This window comes from Triticum dicoccoides, chromosome 4A (assembly GCF_002162155.2).
Source record: "Triticum dicoccoides isolate Atlit2015 ecotype Zavitan chromosome 4A, WEW_v2.0, whole genome shotgun sequence".
In the NCBI taxonomy this organism is placed as follows: Eukaryota; Viridiplantae; Streptophyta; class Magnoliopsida; order Poales; family Poaceae; genus Triticum; species Triticum dicoccoides.
Window position 1 is genome coordinate 729,585,597 of NC_041386.1, and position 17,393 is coordinate 729,602,989.

Below are 17,393 nucleotides of genomic sequence, written 5' to 3' on the forward strand. Positions count from 1 at the left end.
TGACGCTGCATTAGTACAAAGTTAGTGCAACTTTGTACTAAACCACCGTCAATTAATACGGATCGGAGGGAATATAATATTTGGTAACGCATGTTTTTCATTGATAATCTATTTCTTAAAATAAATATTTTAATTCCCTATTGATTTTGTTTTATTGCCACACTTGTTTAGGCGCGGCCCTTTGTAAAAGATTGTAGAACCTATACAGCCTACTATCTACAAACATGGTCCTGATTTGGGATGGAATCAAATGACGTTTCTGTTCTCTGAACCCCATTTGTAGAGCTATGCTAAAGTGTTAAAAAGTGTACATATGCCATGTTCTACAATTAACTTATCTTACCTATGAATGCCCTCGCAGAAAACATGTTAATATTTGTTCCATTGTCTTTCAGGAGGGCCACAGGCCTATTATGATTTGTCAGAGAGACATCTACCCTCCCTGCCACAAATTATTGATCCTTTTAACCAGGTTTGGGAATAGAAACATTAGGGCTTTTGCTGAATGGATTGTAGCTTTTGTCTTGCACTGAACTTAACAAGTGCCTATGCAGTTTTAGAATCCGAACTTTCGTTTCATTAAACAAGAAAAGCGAGGTTGGTCATCCATGATGCATTTATAGATCCGTTTGATGATGAATCCCATCCCATCTTGAATACCCCTCCCTTCATTTCAAAGGTACTAGACTACTAGCTAGCATTACCTTGTTTGTGTTTGCCGATTAAGTTTTGAGATGAATAGCTATTATTTTTATTCTGAATCTTTTATATATGACAACTTCTGTACATATTGATGTCCAGATAAATCAGCTATGTAGTTTTGATATTTCATATATACCATCAATTTTTTCCTCAAGCAATGAGATTAAAATCAGTTCTGTGTTGTGCAACAAATATCATCAGAGTGATCACTCCAAGATTTTAATATTGGTAATTATGTATGGTCCTAGCCATTTTTGGTAGCATACTGTAGCCAAGATATAGTATGTACTGTCATTTTTCTTTTTGTGGTTGAAAGATATGACAGTTCAGTTGTCCAACAAGAATTTTAGAGGTTACTTCAGAACTTTGGGTCATTAGTTTGGAGAAACATTTTAGGCTTTCATTCTTCTGCTGCTGTTCATGAGTTTATCCCTTTTTTAAAATTATTGCGTTAATTAAGAAAAGGCTATACCATGTTATTTGAAAATTTATCTCAGCTTTTTTGTTTGCAAATTGATTTGTTGAACTTTTGGTGTAAGGAGATCAACTACCTCTTGCTTGCATTGAATGTTAAAACGCTTTGGTGAAGAAATATGTAATATAAGAGGTATTCTCCCCTTCAGTTCGACTTCTTGACAAATGAAATAAAAGTGAATTCTTAATGGAAATACACCCGATCCTTTCTATATGGCAATGACAGTTCTACGATTAGTAGTTCTACTTAATATTATATTTCTTATTATTTGTTGTCAAATACACCTAAAGGCACCATAGTATTTATTTTTGTTAATGATCATTGACTTGATATTAGAGCTTTATCGTCTCAGTTTATATTTTTCCAAATGGATTTGCTTATCAATTGGTTGCCTCTTGGGTAATGTGTGCACTTAATTCAAGCCATGTTATGAAGTGGAATGCATTTGCAGGCAGAGGAGCGTGTCCGGCTGTTGTCGTACGAGAAGAAGCTAGTGTGTGCAGCTGAGGACCCAGGATGCTAACTGTGTAGAGCCGTTCACCATCAAGAGGACCAGGGCTTCCATCATGGTCCTCCGGACCAAGCTCAACATATCCGCCGCCTTCGTCGACGACTTGTCCTGGAGGATCGTTGCCGTCTGCAACGACTCACCTGAATGTACGCCTGTGATGGCATTTTAGTTTCTTCCCCACGTGATGCATCAATACAATAAGTTTATCAAGAATTGCATGAATGTGCTATCCAGATCCAAAAAGAAAATGAAGGTGTCGTTCCCCTACCTGGCACTGCCCAGTCCATTTTAGTCTTATTGTTTCACTCAGCAACTTTACAGCTACTTCCATATTCCTCTGCTTAGTCTTAGACAAATGCAGATAAGTGAGCATTCCTCTGCTTAATCTGATCCATTAACAATACTTAGTATAGACAAGAAAGTGAAAGGGGCGCACCCCACCTGGCACCGCCCCAGCTTCCTTTCAGGCGACGCACCAAGGATGCGCCCCAACCACTAATACAAATACATTCATGGCTTCATGGACTCCTGAGCGGTTGGACGTATATTATTGAAACACCATATACACATGCTGTTTCCATCAATGCACGTACGCATGTTTTTCCTTCTCATACATCGCCATCTCTCACGATGGAGTATATACTGTGAGTATATGTACATCGCCGTCGTCATCGTTGCCGCCGCCGTGCTGGAGCAGTCACATGTCGGCCATAAACAGTATTGCGGCGCAGCCGCCGCTCGCCTCGCCGATCAGCCATCCGAGATGTGCAGTAGTATGTAGTCGTCTCTACCTCATAGAGTAGTCGCTCGTCGGCGTGTGCAGCCGTAAATCGTTGTTACCATCGCCGCACCATAACAATCTTATATTGGTAGTCGTTGCGCATCCCAGTCTTGCACGACGGATGTGTTTTTATAGATGCATGGTTGATGTATCGGCTAGATGAACGCCTTGGAACATGGTCCTAATCCATGATCATAAAAAATCTGTTTATATTATAAATCGACTAGGAGGAATATTAAAGATTGGGTCCTCTGGATGAATACGATTGGAACATACATCCATGCTCCTAATCCCATCAGCCATCAACGTTGCCCGCGACCCCTGTATAAGAATGGAAATTAGGAACAATTACCAATCAATTTACAAGATGTGTGTGGAGATGCATGTCGCATACCTTCGGTCTCTAATGATTTTTTCCGATCCAGCTTCACGTGAAGATTTTGACCGTGAAACACGGAGAGAGAGAAAGAGCGCTCTGAGAGAGAGAAAGGGATTGGGCGACGCTAGGCGCCGGCGCACCGGCCGAACGGTTGGGCCGGTCCAGCCCTGGCCGCCCGATCCAGCGGTAAACACCATTCAGATCTGTTCCCCGCTTCGTCCTCGTCGCAGTCGCCCCCCTCCCCCTTCCCCACGATGAAATTTGGAATGCCCTCGAGCGTCGCCGACGCCCCGCCACACCCCCGCGAGGGAAACGACTGAGCTTGAAGCACCACCGCGGCGCCCTCGTCGCCGGTCGCCGTCCTCGTCGCGGTCGCCGCCCTCGCCGGCCGTCCTCGTCACCGGTCGCCGCCCTCGTCCCCCAGCTCCACCCATGCAACAGCTGCACCCTCTAGTTGCAGCTCCGCGTGGCGATGGCTGTAGCTCGCTGGCAATACAACACCGCCCATGCCGTCGACTGCCATGACAGGTTGAAGCTTTTTTTCCATAGCCGTTGAAGCTTTTTCCAAGGTTGAAGCTTTTCACAAACCGGTTGAAGCATTTTCATCATCGGTTGAAGCTTTTTTCCCGCCGCTCGAAGATATTTTTTCACGGTGGAAGCTTTTTATACAGGATTTTGCTGCAAACGGCACGACGAAAATGCTACAAACCAATGGCCATTTTTGCTACAACCAAGGAGACGACGAAAGTGTGGCCGGCGACGACCGCCGGTGGTTGTAGCAAAAATTACCGCCGGTGGTAGCTTTTTTCGCTGCTGGTTGAAGATTTTTCCCCTTACGGTAGAAGCTTGTTGAAACTTTTTTCGTTTTGAGCAACGCCTGGGTGAAATCTTCCTCTATCGTTCGGTTGAAGCTTTTTTCATCAAAGGTTGTAGCATTTCTCTAGACGGTTGTAGCTTTTCTCTATGACACTGAACGCTTGCAGCTTTTTTCATATCCGGTTGAAGCTTTTCATCTAGAGTTCGAAGCTTTTTTTTAGCGGTTGCAGCATACGGGGGGCTGTGCACGGGGTACGCAGTGCCTCGCCTGCAGGTTCGCCGGGATACGGCGCCCCCAGCAGCGGCGGCCATGGGTGTCAGGACCGCGGCATCGTCATGGCCGTGGCCGAGGCCTGCGAGGAGTTGGCTTGTCACCGGAGGTAGCGGCCATGACGCAGAGGAGCTTCCTGCGGGGAAGAAGGAAGGGATGAGGACGAACAGTTAAGAGGATAAGGTTGCGTAAAGAAAAAAACAATTCGTGGTCCTAGCTGTATGGAGCATGGAGGGATCGCGAGGCGTACGATGGAAAACAGATCCCGCGGCTCGCGTTCGACCGACGCTGCGTTCGGCCGATGCGCCGAACACAAACGTTTCCCAAAGGGATTAGCGTTGCATGGCTTTATGTCAAGCGATATACGGGGCTAGCGCAAAAAAATAGGAAGGTGGAGATCCGAGCGGATAAATATATCCTGCTTTATTTTACCAGCAACCCCTTAGGAGCCGCACACATCTCAAGCAATCAGACGGCAAAAAATATGAAGGTAACTACCACCTTCATATTTTTTGCCGTCTGATTGCTTGAGATGTGTGCGGCTCCTAAGGGGTTGCTGGTAAAATAAAGCAGGATATATTTATCCGCTCGGATCTCCACCTTCCTATATTCTTGCGCTAGCCCCGTATATCGCTTGACATAAAGCCATGCAACGCTAATCCCTTTGGAAAGCGTTTGCGTTCGGCGCACCGGCCGAACGTAGCGCCGGTCGAACGCGAGCCGCGGGATCTGTTTTCAATCGTACGCCTCGCGATCCCTCCATGCTCCATACAGCTAGGCCCACGAATCGTTTTTTTCTTTACGCAACCTTATCCTCTTAACTGTTCGTCCTCATCCCTTCATTCTTCCCCGCAGGAAGCTCCTCTGCGTCATGGCCGCTACCTCCGGTGACAAGCCAACTCCTCGCAGGCCTCGGCCACGGCCATGACGATGCCGCGGTCCTGACACCCATGGCCGCCGCTGCTGGGGGCGCCGTATCCCGGCGAACCTGCAGGCGAGGCACTGCAGACCCTGTGCACAGCCCCCCGTGTGCTGCAACCGCTAAAAAAAGCTTCGAACTCTAGATGAAAAGCTTCAACCGGATATAAAAAAAGCTGCAAGCATTCAGTGCCATAGAGAAAAGCTACAACCGTCTACAGCAATGCTACAACCTTCGATGAAAAAAGCTTCAACCGAACGATAGAGGAAGATTTCACCCAGGCGTTGCTCAAAACGAAAAAAGTTTCAACAAGCTTCTACTGTAAGGGGAAAAAGCTTCAACCAGCAGCGAAGAAAGCTACCACCGGCGGTAATTTTTGCTACAACCACCGGCGGTCGTCGCCGGCCACACTTTCGTCGTCTCCTTGGTTGTAGCAAAAATGGCCATTGGTTTGTAGCATTTTCGTCGTGCCGTTTGCAACAAAATCGTGTATAAAAAGCTTCAACGGTGAAAAAATATCTTCGAGCGGCGGGGAAAAAGCTTCAACCGATGTGTGAAAATGCTTCAACCGGTTTGTGAAAAGCTTCAACCTTGGAAAAAGCTTCAACGGCCATGGAAAAAAAGCTTCAACCTGGCATGGCAGTCGACGGCATGGGCGGTGTTGTATTGCCAGCGAGCTACTGCCATCGCCACGCGAAGCTGCAACTAGAGGGTGCAGCTGTTGCATGGGTGGAGCTGGGGGACGAGGGCGTCGACCGGTGACGAGGACGGCCAGCGAGGGCGGCGACCGCGACGAGGACGGCGACCGGCGACGAGGGCGCCGCGGTGGTGCTTCAAGCTCGGTCGTTTCTCTCGCGGGGGTGTGGCGGGGCGTCGGCGGCGCTCGAGGGCATTCCAAATTTCATCGTGGGGAAGGGGGAGGGGGGCGACTGCGAGGAGGACGAAGCGGGGAACAGATCTGAATGGTGTTTACCGCTGGATCGGGCGGCCAGGGCTGGACCGGCCCAACCGTTCGGCCGGTGCGCCGGCGCCTAGCGTCGCCCAATCCCTTTCTCTCTCTCAGAGCGCTCTTTCTCTCTCTCCGTGTTTCACGGTCAAAATCTTCACGTGAAGCTGGATCGGAAAAAATCATTAGAGACAGAAGGTATGCAACATGCATCTACACACACATCTTGTAAATTGATTGGTAATTGTTCCTAATTTCCATTCTTATACAGGGGTCACGGGCAACGTTGATGGCTGATGGGATTAGGAGCATGGATGTATGTTCCAATCGTATTCATCCAGAGGACCCAATCTTTAATATTCCTCCTAGTCGATTTCTAATATAAACAGATTTTTTATGATCGTGGATTAGGACCATGTTCCAAGGCGTTCATCTAGCCGATACATCAACCATGCATCTATGAAAACACATCCGTCGTGCAAGACTGCGATGCGCAACGACCACCAATATAAGATTGTTATGGTGCGGCGACGGTGACAACGATTTACGGCTGCACACGCGGACGAGCGACTACTCTATGAGGTAGAGACGACTACATACTACTGCACATCTCGGATGGCTGATCGGCGAGGCGAGCGGCGGCTGCGCCGCAATACTGTTTATGGCCGACATGTGACTGCTCCAGCACGGCGGCGGCGGCGATGGCGACGGCGATGTACATATACTCACAGTATATACTCCATCGTGAGAGATGGCGATGTATGAGAAGGAAGAACATGCGTATGTGCATTGATGGAAACAACATGTGTATATGGTGTTTCAATAATATACGTCTAAACGCTGAGGAGTCCATGAAGCCATGAATGTATTTGTACTAGTGGTTGGGGCGCACCCTTGGTGCGTCGCCTGAAAGGAAGCTGGGGCGGTGCCAGGTGGGGTGCGCCCCTTTCACTTTCTTGTCTATACCAAGTATTGTTAATGGATCAGATTAAGCAGAGGAATGTGTTAGCACTAATCTTGTCATGATGTACCAGCATGCATGTTTAGTTTTGAGTTTGCATGTAGTTTAGATGATCTAGGGCAGTGTATGTAGGCCAATGATACTTCAGCTACGCGCGTGAAGAAAGCGAGATGTCGGGCTGCCGTGCGATGCGGTGAGCACGGCAAGATGCCGATGATGTCGTGCGATACGGCGAGGCTGTGAGAAGCAGCGAGACGCGACGAAGCTGGAGGATGATGGGCTGCTCATTCAGGTTGAGCCGAGTGATTTGGCCAAGCCGTAGTTAGTTAGAGTGTGCTGATTGGTTGTAGCTAGCTAGCTTCGTGCATGAAGTAGTAGGCCACGTTGAGACGTGGAGCTAGTTTTAGATATGGCCGAGTCGTGTGGCCGTTGGAGTGATTTCAGGAGTAGGATAAGGCTGTTAGTGCATGCATAGATTAGTGGGATTAGTTGCCGAGAGAGGTGGCTGGCCAGTGCGTGTATGGTCCTTGTATATATATGTTTCAGTGGAGTAATCAAGAAAAGAAGCCGTGAGGGCCAGCAGAAAATATGTAGCTTGTGTGTTCGCCAAGGAGAAGAGCCTATGGCAAAGCTTTCGTGCTCCTCCTTGGTCCATGCGTGTGTGTGTGTGTGTGTTCATGAGAAAGTTCTTGAGAGAAAACACAAGAGAATTGTGTGAGAGGGAGAAGAGAGTTGTGAGAGGCAACTCGAGGTAGAAGAAGGAGCGGCGCTGCGAGGAGGCGGCGCCAACAGAATGCTCACTTATCTGCATTTGTCTAAGACTAAGCAGAGGAATATGGAAGTAGCTGTAAAGTTGCTGAGTGAAACAATAAGACTAAAATGGACTGGGCAGTGCCAGGTAGGGGAACGACAACTTCATTTTCTTTTTGGATCTGGATAGCACATTCATGCAATTCTTGATAGACTTATTGTATTGATGCATCACGTGGGGAACAAACTAAAATGCCATCACAGGCGTACATTCAGGTGAGTCGTTGCAGATGGCAACAATCCTCCAGGACAAGTCGTCGACGAAGGCGGCGGATATGTTGAGCTTGGTCCGGAGGACCATGATGGAAGCCCTGGTCCTCTCGATGGTGAACGGCTCTACACAGTTAGCATCCTGGGTCCTCAGCTGCACACACTAGCTTCTTCTCGTATGACAACAGCCGGACACGCTCCTCTGCCTGCAAATGCATTCCACTTCATAACTTGGCTTGAATTAAGTGCACACATTACCCAAGAGACAACCATTTGATAAGCAAATCCATTTGGAAAAATATAAACTGAGACGATAAAGCTCTAATATCAAGTCAATGATTATTAACAAAAATAAATACTATGGTGCCTTTAGGTGTATTTGACAACAAATAATAAGAAATATAATATTAAGTAGAACTACTAATCGTAGAACTGTCATTGCCATATAGAAAGGATCGGGTGTATTTCCATTAAGAATTCACTTTTATTTCATTTGTCAAGAAGTCGAACTGAAGAGGAGAATACCTCTTATATTACATATTTCTTCACCAAAGCGTTTTAACATGCAATGCAAGCAAGAGGTAGTTGATCTCCATACACCAAAAGTTCAACAAATCAATTTGCAAACAAAAAAGCTGAGATAAATTTCCAAATAACATGGTATAGCCTTTTCTTAATTAACGCAATAATTTTAAAAAAGGGATAAACTCATGAACAGCAGCAGAAGAGGGAAAGCCTAAAATGTTTCTCCAAACTAATGGCCCAAAGTTCTGAAGTAACATCTAAAATTCTTGTTGGACAACTGAACTGTCATATCTTTCAACCACAAAAAGAAAAATGACAGTACATACTATATCTTGGCTACAGTATGCTACCAAAAATGGCTAGGACCATACATAATTACCAATATTAAAATCTTGGAGTGATCAGTCTGATGATATTTGTTGCACAACACAGAACTGATTTTAATCTCATTGCTTGAGGAAAAAATTGATGGTATATATGAAATATCAAAATTACATAGCTGATTTATCTGGACATCAATATGTACAGAAGTTGTCATATATAAAAGATTTAGAATAAAAATAATAGCTATTCATCTCAAAACTTAATCGGCAAACACAAACAAGGTAATGCTAGCTAGTAGTCTAGTACCTTTGAAATGAAGGGAGGGGTATTCAAGATGGGATGGGATTCATCATCAAACGGACCTATAAATGCATCATGGATGACCAACCTCGCTTTTCTTGTTTAATGAAACGAAAGTTCGGATTCTGAAACTGCATAGGCACTTGTTAAGTTCAGTGCAAGACAAAAGCTACAATCCATTCAGCAAAAGCCCTAATGTTTCTATTCCCAAACCTGGTTAAAAGGATCAATCATTTGTGGCAGGGAGGGTAGATGTCTCTCTGACAAATCATAATAGGCCTGTGGCCCTCCTGAAAGACAATGGAACAAATATTAACATGTTTTCTGCGAGGGCATTCATAGGTAAGATAAGTTAATTGTAGAACATGGCATATGTACACTTTTTAACACTTTAGCATAGCTCTACAAATGGGGTTCAGAGAACAGAAACGTCATTTGATTCCATCCCAAATCAGGACCATGTTAGGAGATAGTAGGCTGTATAGGTTCTACAATCTTTTACAAAGGGCCACGCCTAAACAAGTGTGGCAATAAAACAAAATCAATAGGGATTAAAATATTTATTTTAAGAAATAGATTATCAATGAAAAACATGCGTCACCAAATATTATATTCCCTCCGATCCGTATTAATTGACGGTGGTTTAGTACAAAGTTGCACTAACTTTGTACCAATGCAGCGTCAATTGACCGGAGGGAGTACTTAATTTTTAATAATTGCTCATCACCCTTGGTTCAGAAAACGTATTTTAGCGCACAAAAGAGAAATAACTGTAGGAAATACGTAACTTTGTAGATATGTCTACCCTTCTCTCAGCAGCTCTGTACCTATTAAGTATTTATCTGTAAGAAAATGACACATCGAGAAATTTCGAGTAACCAGATGAACTTGTAAGTACCGCATATGAAGTCCATAAGACGTAATATCCATTCTCATAGATGTAGTACTGACCATATATGTTGCTGTAGTACGAGGCAACTACAGGGTCATGGTAAAACCCAGTACTGAAAATGAAAATCCACTCCACTAATCCCCTTCTCTGTCTCTGCCTTTAGCATAATTGCTAGCTCTGAATCTGTAAACCATGACAGAGAAGTGTGAAGCACAGTGACAATAGAATTAGCTTACCCTTCATACTGTTGTAGAGCAAAATAATTATTCCAAAGGCAAGTGCACCATCAGCATGTGCTTCTGCAAAAATTATCATTGAAGCAATCATATCAGAAATTCATTTAACTGATATGTAGTGTGTAGAGCAAGAATAAGGTAAAAAGGCTTATCCGTGTTAAACAAACCCTCCTGCATGAGAAATATAGGACTATTACTATATTAAATATCAGTAGAGACTACAATGAGATAACAATCCAAGTAGTACAATAAGAACTATTGCATCTTGAGGTAGAGATTAGGACAAGGGAAACAAAAGCAATGCTCACCATTGATTAATCCTCGGAGATTGAAACAAGGGTGGGGAATCTTAAGCTTCACAATTTTGTGCCTCCAATGGTTGAGGCCTTCATTGACCAATCTATAGCAGCACATGTAGAATGTTAATGGAAAAACATTCAGCCTTCAGCTTTCCATTTTGAAAAATTCTTCAATAACATGAATGCCCACATGAATCTTCTAGTAAAATCAGAATATGTTCAGTATTTCTGGTAAAAAAGTATCGCAGACCATAATTGTCTGCCTTTCACAATCATAATCTAAAACATGCCTGCAGTCTGCACGTCATCAGTATGGGACAGCGGCTTCCGCGCCCGCAACTGCAACTGTGGTGAGCATTGTTGTCGAGAGGATTAGAGCGCTCTCGGGTGGGGATGGATGTGATAATAACCCTTCTTCGGCAGAGATGGAGGCCTACGGTGTTAGCTCCGCCAAGATGCGGCCCGGTGGCGAGGTCGGGTGTGGGCAGTGGGCGCGCTCCTAGCAAACCCAGACAGGGGTGGGGGAATGGGGCCGCACCTTCACAAATTGACCTGGAAATCAATCTTAGTTGCACACACAAAAATTTCTACTTGGTGGAAGATCATGTATGGTGACTATTGTTCTATTTACGAAATAAAATTTTCTTAAGGGAGAAAAACATCTTTCTTCAAACAAAAAACAAAAAAATATAATATGCTAAACACTGCAACAAAATATTACCTCACATCAAATAAAACAACAAACAAGACACCAGAATTGATTTTGCAGAGGGTCTTTTTGTTGGGACTGTTTGATAGTGAAAAGGCACTATCCGTGTGTCCACATTTCTATTGAACCACGCATCAAATATATTCAGTTCTAAAAACGACAATAGAAGGCTCTCTTGTGAAATCTAGTAGGGGAATGTTTAGTCAAGCTTGTCAAGGTGTAGACATTCAGGTACCACTTGAAACCCAACTCAGTTTCTTATCCCCATGGACACCACGCCTTAAGGGCACATATATTTTAGGCAGCGGGGCAGCCGATCACTCCAACACATCAATTCAGAAGAATAAAACTCACTGGTAGTGGGTTGGACGCGACCCTGCATAGCGTACCCCAAATTGGACAGAGCAAGATCGCAAGAACAAGTAGATTCAGAGTGGATTGATAGAGCTTACCAGGCAGTCCACACGCCGGCTTGAGCAAGCAGCTGCTGTGGCCCAACGCAAGCAGTCCACACCGGCCGGGGCACACGGGCACTGATGGGCGTGCCGCTCGCCGCCGTCGTCGAAGAGGACAACAACACAACTCACCTGCCGAGGCACTGGTCGCAGCATGGTGAGGAAACCGGCACCAGTCATCTCATCCAGATCGCTCCGCTGCGTAGGTCGCACCGGCCCATATCGGGCACCACCGCCCACTAGTTCTCCAGATCACGCCCGGCCTCCGCGCTGGCTTCGCTCTGCTCTGCCCGTGACAGCTGCCGTATCCGCTCTCGTGACGTGCCGATCTCGTCCGCCGCTGCTCATCCACTGCCAGTTGAGCGCCAACGAGGAGGAAGGGACGGAGCGCATGCAGGGGAGGAGACCGAGCGGCGGAGATCGAATGGCAGAGGCGAGGAGGAAGGACCGGGTGGCGGCGGCAGGAGATTAGGAAGGAGAGGAGGGTCGCGAGGAGAGCCTGAATAGGTCATGGTTTTTTTTCCATCACTACGCCCAACCGCTGCACACGAAGTGGCACTCGCGAGCGCTCGGGTGTGCACAACGCCTCGCCCACGCCCCGTGCGCCCAAAGCCACGAGAGTGCACACATTGCGCGACTGTTATTGTGTTTGATTTAGCGTATCCATCAATGTGACATACTGATATGTACATACTCCATATTTCCTTTTCTAAAAGAAATATACTCCATATTTTGTACTATGAGATATACGACATACTATCCTCTTTTATGATACTCCATACTGTTATTTTATTTTTGCGGGGGTACTCCATACTATATTTTTTTCTATGAAGTACATACCACGTACTTCATACTCCATACTACATTTTTTTAGGGTTACTCCATACTATATTATTGGCTCTTCGGCATACTCCATACTTTTTTGCACACTCATTTACTATGAAGTACATGCATCCTGATACTTCATAATCCATACTCCATACTCCAGAACTTCATACTCCATCTAAATAGCAAGTATATATTTTAGGATTAAATTTTTGAGTATACATTATGGACAATCAGAACACTGGAAAAATATTGTATATATACTTTTAAGTTTTGGAGCGCATATAGAACTATGATCTCTTTGGATTTAAGGAGCACGCATATAATAAGCATTTTTTACATCATGTGTACGTACTTTGTATGGGCAGTGTTTTAAAATCAATGTCTCCTAGTGGATAGCTACTCGCACTTATCCATTCGGTGAGGTCCGCTGCATGCAGTCCTGAAATTAGCAGGTTGTTGCTAATACGTTGGCTGGTAAAACATTTTAACCAAATGATTAAATTAGGCTTGAACACTAACGGGTTTTTTGGCACCCACCAACCCAATTGGTGCTACCGCTTGAGGGACACGTGGAGGCTATATATATATACTCCCACCCTTTAACGGGTCCTTTGAGTGGATATACCCAATATCTAACCAACCAACCAATCAATAGAAAAGAAATTGAGCTACTTTTCTGTTGTGGTGCGCATGGGTAGGTCTCTGATCCTAGAATTAAGGGACCGTACTTGTGGATCTTAACTTCGAAACCGGTTGACCACACGCCTGGCATGTATGAGTATATAGGTTTAAAATATGAGTATATAGGTGAAGTGAAGTAGTGCATGCACGTTCCCATCAAAAAAAGGAGTGCACGTTCCCATCAAAAAAAGCAGTGCATGCACATGAGGTCTATGCTAGCTAATTTTTTAGTCCCCATGTATTAATATTAGTCTGCCATATATACTTTTAATGGAGTATACAAAACATTTTCCTGATAGAGTATGCATCAAAAAATTTATGGAGCACATACCACAGTTTTGTTTGGAATGAAGCATACATCACATTTTTTTCATGGACTATAAACCATTTTCTCGTGTGTCAATATGTACCACCTTTTCCAAATGTAGTATACTAAATTTTGGTGGAGTATGTACCATATTTTATAGATGGGTATATATATATAACACATTTATTGAAGTCAAGTGTATGTCAGATTGTTTTTCACAATATAGTACTCCCTCCGTCCCAAAATTCTTGTCTTAGATTTATCTAGATACGAATGTATCTAACACTAAAATGTGAATAGATACATCCGTATGTAGACGAATCCAACACAAGAATTTTGGGACGGAGGGAGTATATACCACTTTCTAGTGACGGAGTATATGCCACTTTTTTTAGGATTGAGTATATACCACATTTTTTTTGCCATGTAGGATATACCATATTTTCTTGCGATGGAAGAAGTACTCCCTCCGGTCCTTTTTACTCTGCATATTAGGTTTGTCTGAAGTCATTCTCATCCAACTTTGACCAAGTTTATATAAAAAATTATTGACATTTACATAACAACACCAATATCATTAGATTCATCTCGGAATATATTTTCATATTATATTTATTAGATATTATAGATGCTAATAATTTCTAATATAAATTTGGTCAAACTTAGCTAAGTTTGACTTTCGGCAAATCCAATGTGCAGAGTAAAAAGGGTCGGAGGGAGTATATACTACAATGTCTATACTAGATCAACGGTATATTCCACTTGCCACTTGGTTTACAAAGGAGTATGTACTACAAATAGCTATCAGACTGGTGTACTATAATTAATGGAAAGAGTATACTACAAGAATTAGTAGCATAATTATTTAAATACAAAAAAGTAGAGCTGTTTCGAATATTTATATTGGACCACAACAGAAAATACAAACGTATATGTACATCACATCGGAGAGCACGCTTGTCCTTGCATGCTTGCTGCGTATGCATTGCATACACATGCTGGATCAGACGATGCCATCTGATCATGTATACACACGAATATAAATTTGTAGTAGGATGCAAGTATAATTTAATCATACATCATAGAAATTAGTCCATGAACGGACAACATGTATAGTAGCTATCATGCATGGATCTACTGATTTGCCTTGCAATTAACAAGAGTAGCAGGATGCTAATATTACATCTGCCAACATAAAGCCCGATGTATCGCCGGCCGATCAGTGGAGGAAAGGCTTCTGGTTGCATGTCATGCTAGGTCATCGTGTCGCCGCCACACGTATCTTCTCTCTGTCATCGAGCCGAGCCGTTGAGCGCCGCCGCTGACCGGATCTATGTTCACCATGAAGCCCCTGGACTGCCCTGATTTCACTATTTTTTTAGAACATAGACGTCATAGACGTCCGGCTTTAAATTAATAAAGCCCTCAACATAGGCAACGTACAGGAATGAACAACCAAACAAACGGAGGTCACTATGTTCAAAGGCATGCCATAAAGGACACGACGGCGAGATAAAGTGCAGTACATGGCCTAACCAGCCAAACTAACGAGCACGCAGGCTCGGGGGGATCTAACACCAAAAGGACTGCCCATCCCTATGAGGCAGCAGACGAAGGAGACGGAGCTCGGGACGCGGAGTAGACGGAGCGAAGTCGATCGATAGCTTGTCGGTGGAGATCAGAGTCCTGTTGCCGTCCCAGCGGAGCCCACTGCTGCAAGAATAAGATGCATTTGAATATAACATCAGCGGGGTGAGAGGGAAACACTCCCTCAATAGTAAGCTTGTTACGAATGTTTCATGAGGCCCATAACATGGCCGCGGCACACGTCCACATGATCCGACGCAGAGAGCCCTGGATCGAGGACAAGAGAGACACGAGCTCAGAGCGTGAGCGTGGATCCCAATCCACCCCAGCGGCCTCACGGACCGCACTCCAAGCAAAGCGCGCCAAAGGACACCGGAAAAACGCGTGGTCAGCTCTTCCGCGTCAGCACACAAAGCACAAGGGCCAGAAGCGGGGCCATTGCGCTTAGCTATATTGATAGAGGTAGGAAGGCGATCTTGGCATAGTTGCCATAGGAAGACCTTAATCTTTAGCGGGATTCGCGCCTTCCAAAGCCCCGTGGCTGCCATAGGAGCATGTCCGCGACATAACTCGCAATACAGGGACTTGACAGTGAACTTGCCAGAGCCCGAAAGTCTCCAAGAGACCACGTCTGCGGAGTCCGACAGACGGACATTTGCTAACAGGGCCCGAAGGCGGTCCCAATCTGCCAGCTCCGGGCCCACAAGCTCTCTTCTAAAGTGTATAGGGGGCGGAGTGGCACTAAGGGCCGAAGCAACCGGTTGGTTGGGCTCAACCGCAATGGAATAGAGATGGGTGAACTCCGACCAAAGAGGCTGCTGGCCTATCCAAACGTCGTGCCAAAAACGCGTGGAGCGACCGTTATTAACCGTGAACCTCGCACCCCTGGCGAAGTATGGTTTGAGCGCTTGGATGGAGGTCCAAAATGGGGACCCCTGCGGAGTTGCCTCAAAGAAATTCCCTTGTGGGAAATACTTGGCACGAAGGAGGTCAATCCAGAGGCCGGTCCCTCCCTGGGACAACTTCCAGATCCACTTACACATAAGCGCTATGTTCATCAGCTTAGAGTTGATGATCCCGAGGCCCCTTGGGCTTTTGGTCTACAAACGGCTTGCCACTTAACCATGTGGTACTTCCGTTTAGGGTCCACTCCTTCCCAAAAGAAACATGCTCGCGGTGTGTCCATTTTCGTGTGGACCCCATCAGCCAACAAGAACATACCCATGGCAAACATTGGTAGGGATGAGAGGCTGGAGTTGGTAAGGATTAGTCTTGCCCCTGAAGACATAAATCGGCCTCTCCACGGACATACCCGGTCCGCCACCTTAGTGGTGAGAGGCTCCCAATCGGCAATCGAGCATTTCTTCTTTGCGATTGGGAGGCCGAGGTAGGTAAACAGAAACTTCCCAAGTTTGCAATTAAGCAAGTTGGCAACCCGTTCACTTTCGGCCGCGTCCATCCCTATGGACACCACTTCACACTTTTGGAAGTTAATTTTTAGCCCGGACATGAGTTCAAAACACAGCAAGATGGCCTTAACCGTTGTGATACTGTGAGCGTCCGGTTCAAAAAGGAGAAGGGTGTCATCCGCATACTGCAAGTGTGACACGGCTCTTGGGATCAGGTTACCGACCACTCCCCTAATGTGGCCAGCTGCGCGAGCTTTGTCTAGCATGGCGCCCAGGGCGTCCGCCACAGAGTTGAAAAACAATGGTGAGGCTGGGTCCCCTTGACGCAGCCCACACTTGTTGCGGAAGAAGTTCCCTACTTCTCCATTCACCGCTATCGCCGTTTGGCCTCCCGAGACCAATTGCATCGTACGGTGAACCCAAATCGACGAAAATCCTCGATCCAAAAGGATTTGATGGAGGAACTCCCAGTTCACTCGATCGTACGCCTTCTCAAAATCTAATTTTAAAAGAATCGCCGGCTGGAGAGTGCGTTTGAGAGAGTGAACGATTTCTTGGAGGGCCAGCGGCCCCTCCAAAATGTTACGACCACGGATAAAAGACGACTGATTCCTACTAATAATACAATGAGCTACCGGAGATAAGCGCATCGAACAAGCTTTAGAATAAATCTTAAACGGGACATTGATCAGTGCTATTGGGCGGAAGAGTCTAATGTTGTCCGCGCCCTGGACTTTGGGGATAAGAGAAAGAACCCCAAAGTTAAGGCGGGAAATATCTACTATACCACGCATAAACCCGTTACAAACGTCGAAAATAAGACCTTTGAGCACTTGCCAAAACCTTTTGAACATCGCCACCGGCCACCCATTCGGTCCCGGGGCGGTGTTAGATTTCATCCCAAGGGCGGCCTGGTCGATCTCCTAGGGAAGGAAGGCGAGGCCCAAGCCTTCGTTCTCCTCATCCGAGACCCGCAACACGGGATCCCAAACATCCGACCGCAGCCGAGCCCGGGCCTCCTCCCTGGAGCCCATCAACTGGATGTAAAAGTCGTAAATAT

At 45.5% G+C, this 17,393-nt stretch overlaps 1 long non-coding RNA gene across 2 annotated transcripts; it reads left to right on the forward strand.

Annotated features, from left to right (window-relative positions):
* The first annotated feature begins 562 nt into the window (after positions 1-562).
* On the forward strand, positions 563-1,979 carry LOC119289914. Of its 2 annotated transcripts, none has more exons than XR_005141656.1 (2): positions 563-679; positions 1,629-1,979. It is a non-coding gene; the product is annotated as an uncharacterized LOC119289914 (long non-coding RNA). The 2 variants fall into 2 exon arrangements; XR_005141655.1 differs by having other exon boundaries at positions 569-679; positions 1,633-1,979.
* The last annotated feature ends 15,414 nt before the right edge of the window (positions 1,980-17,393 follow it).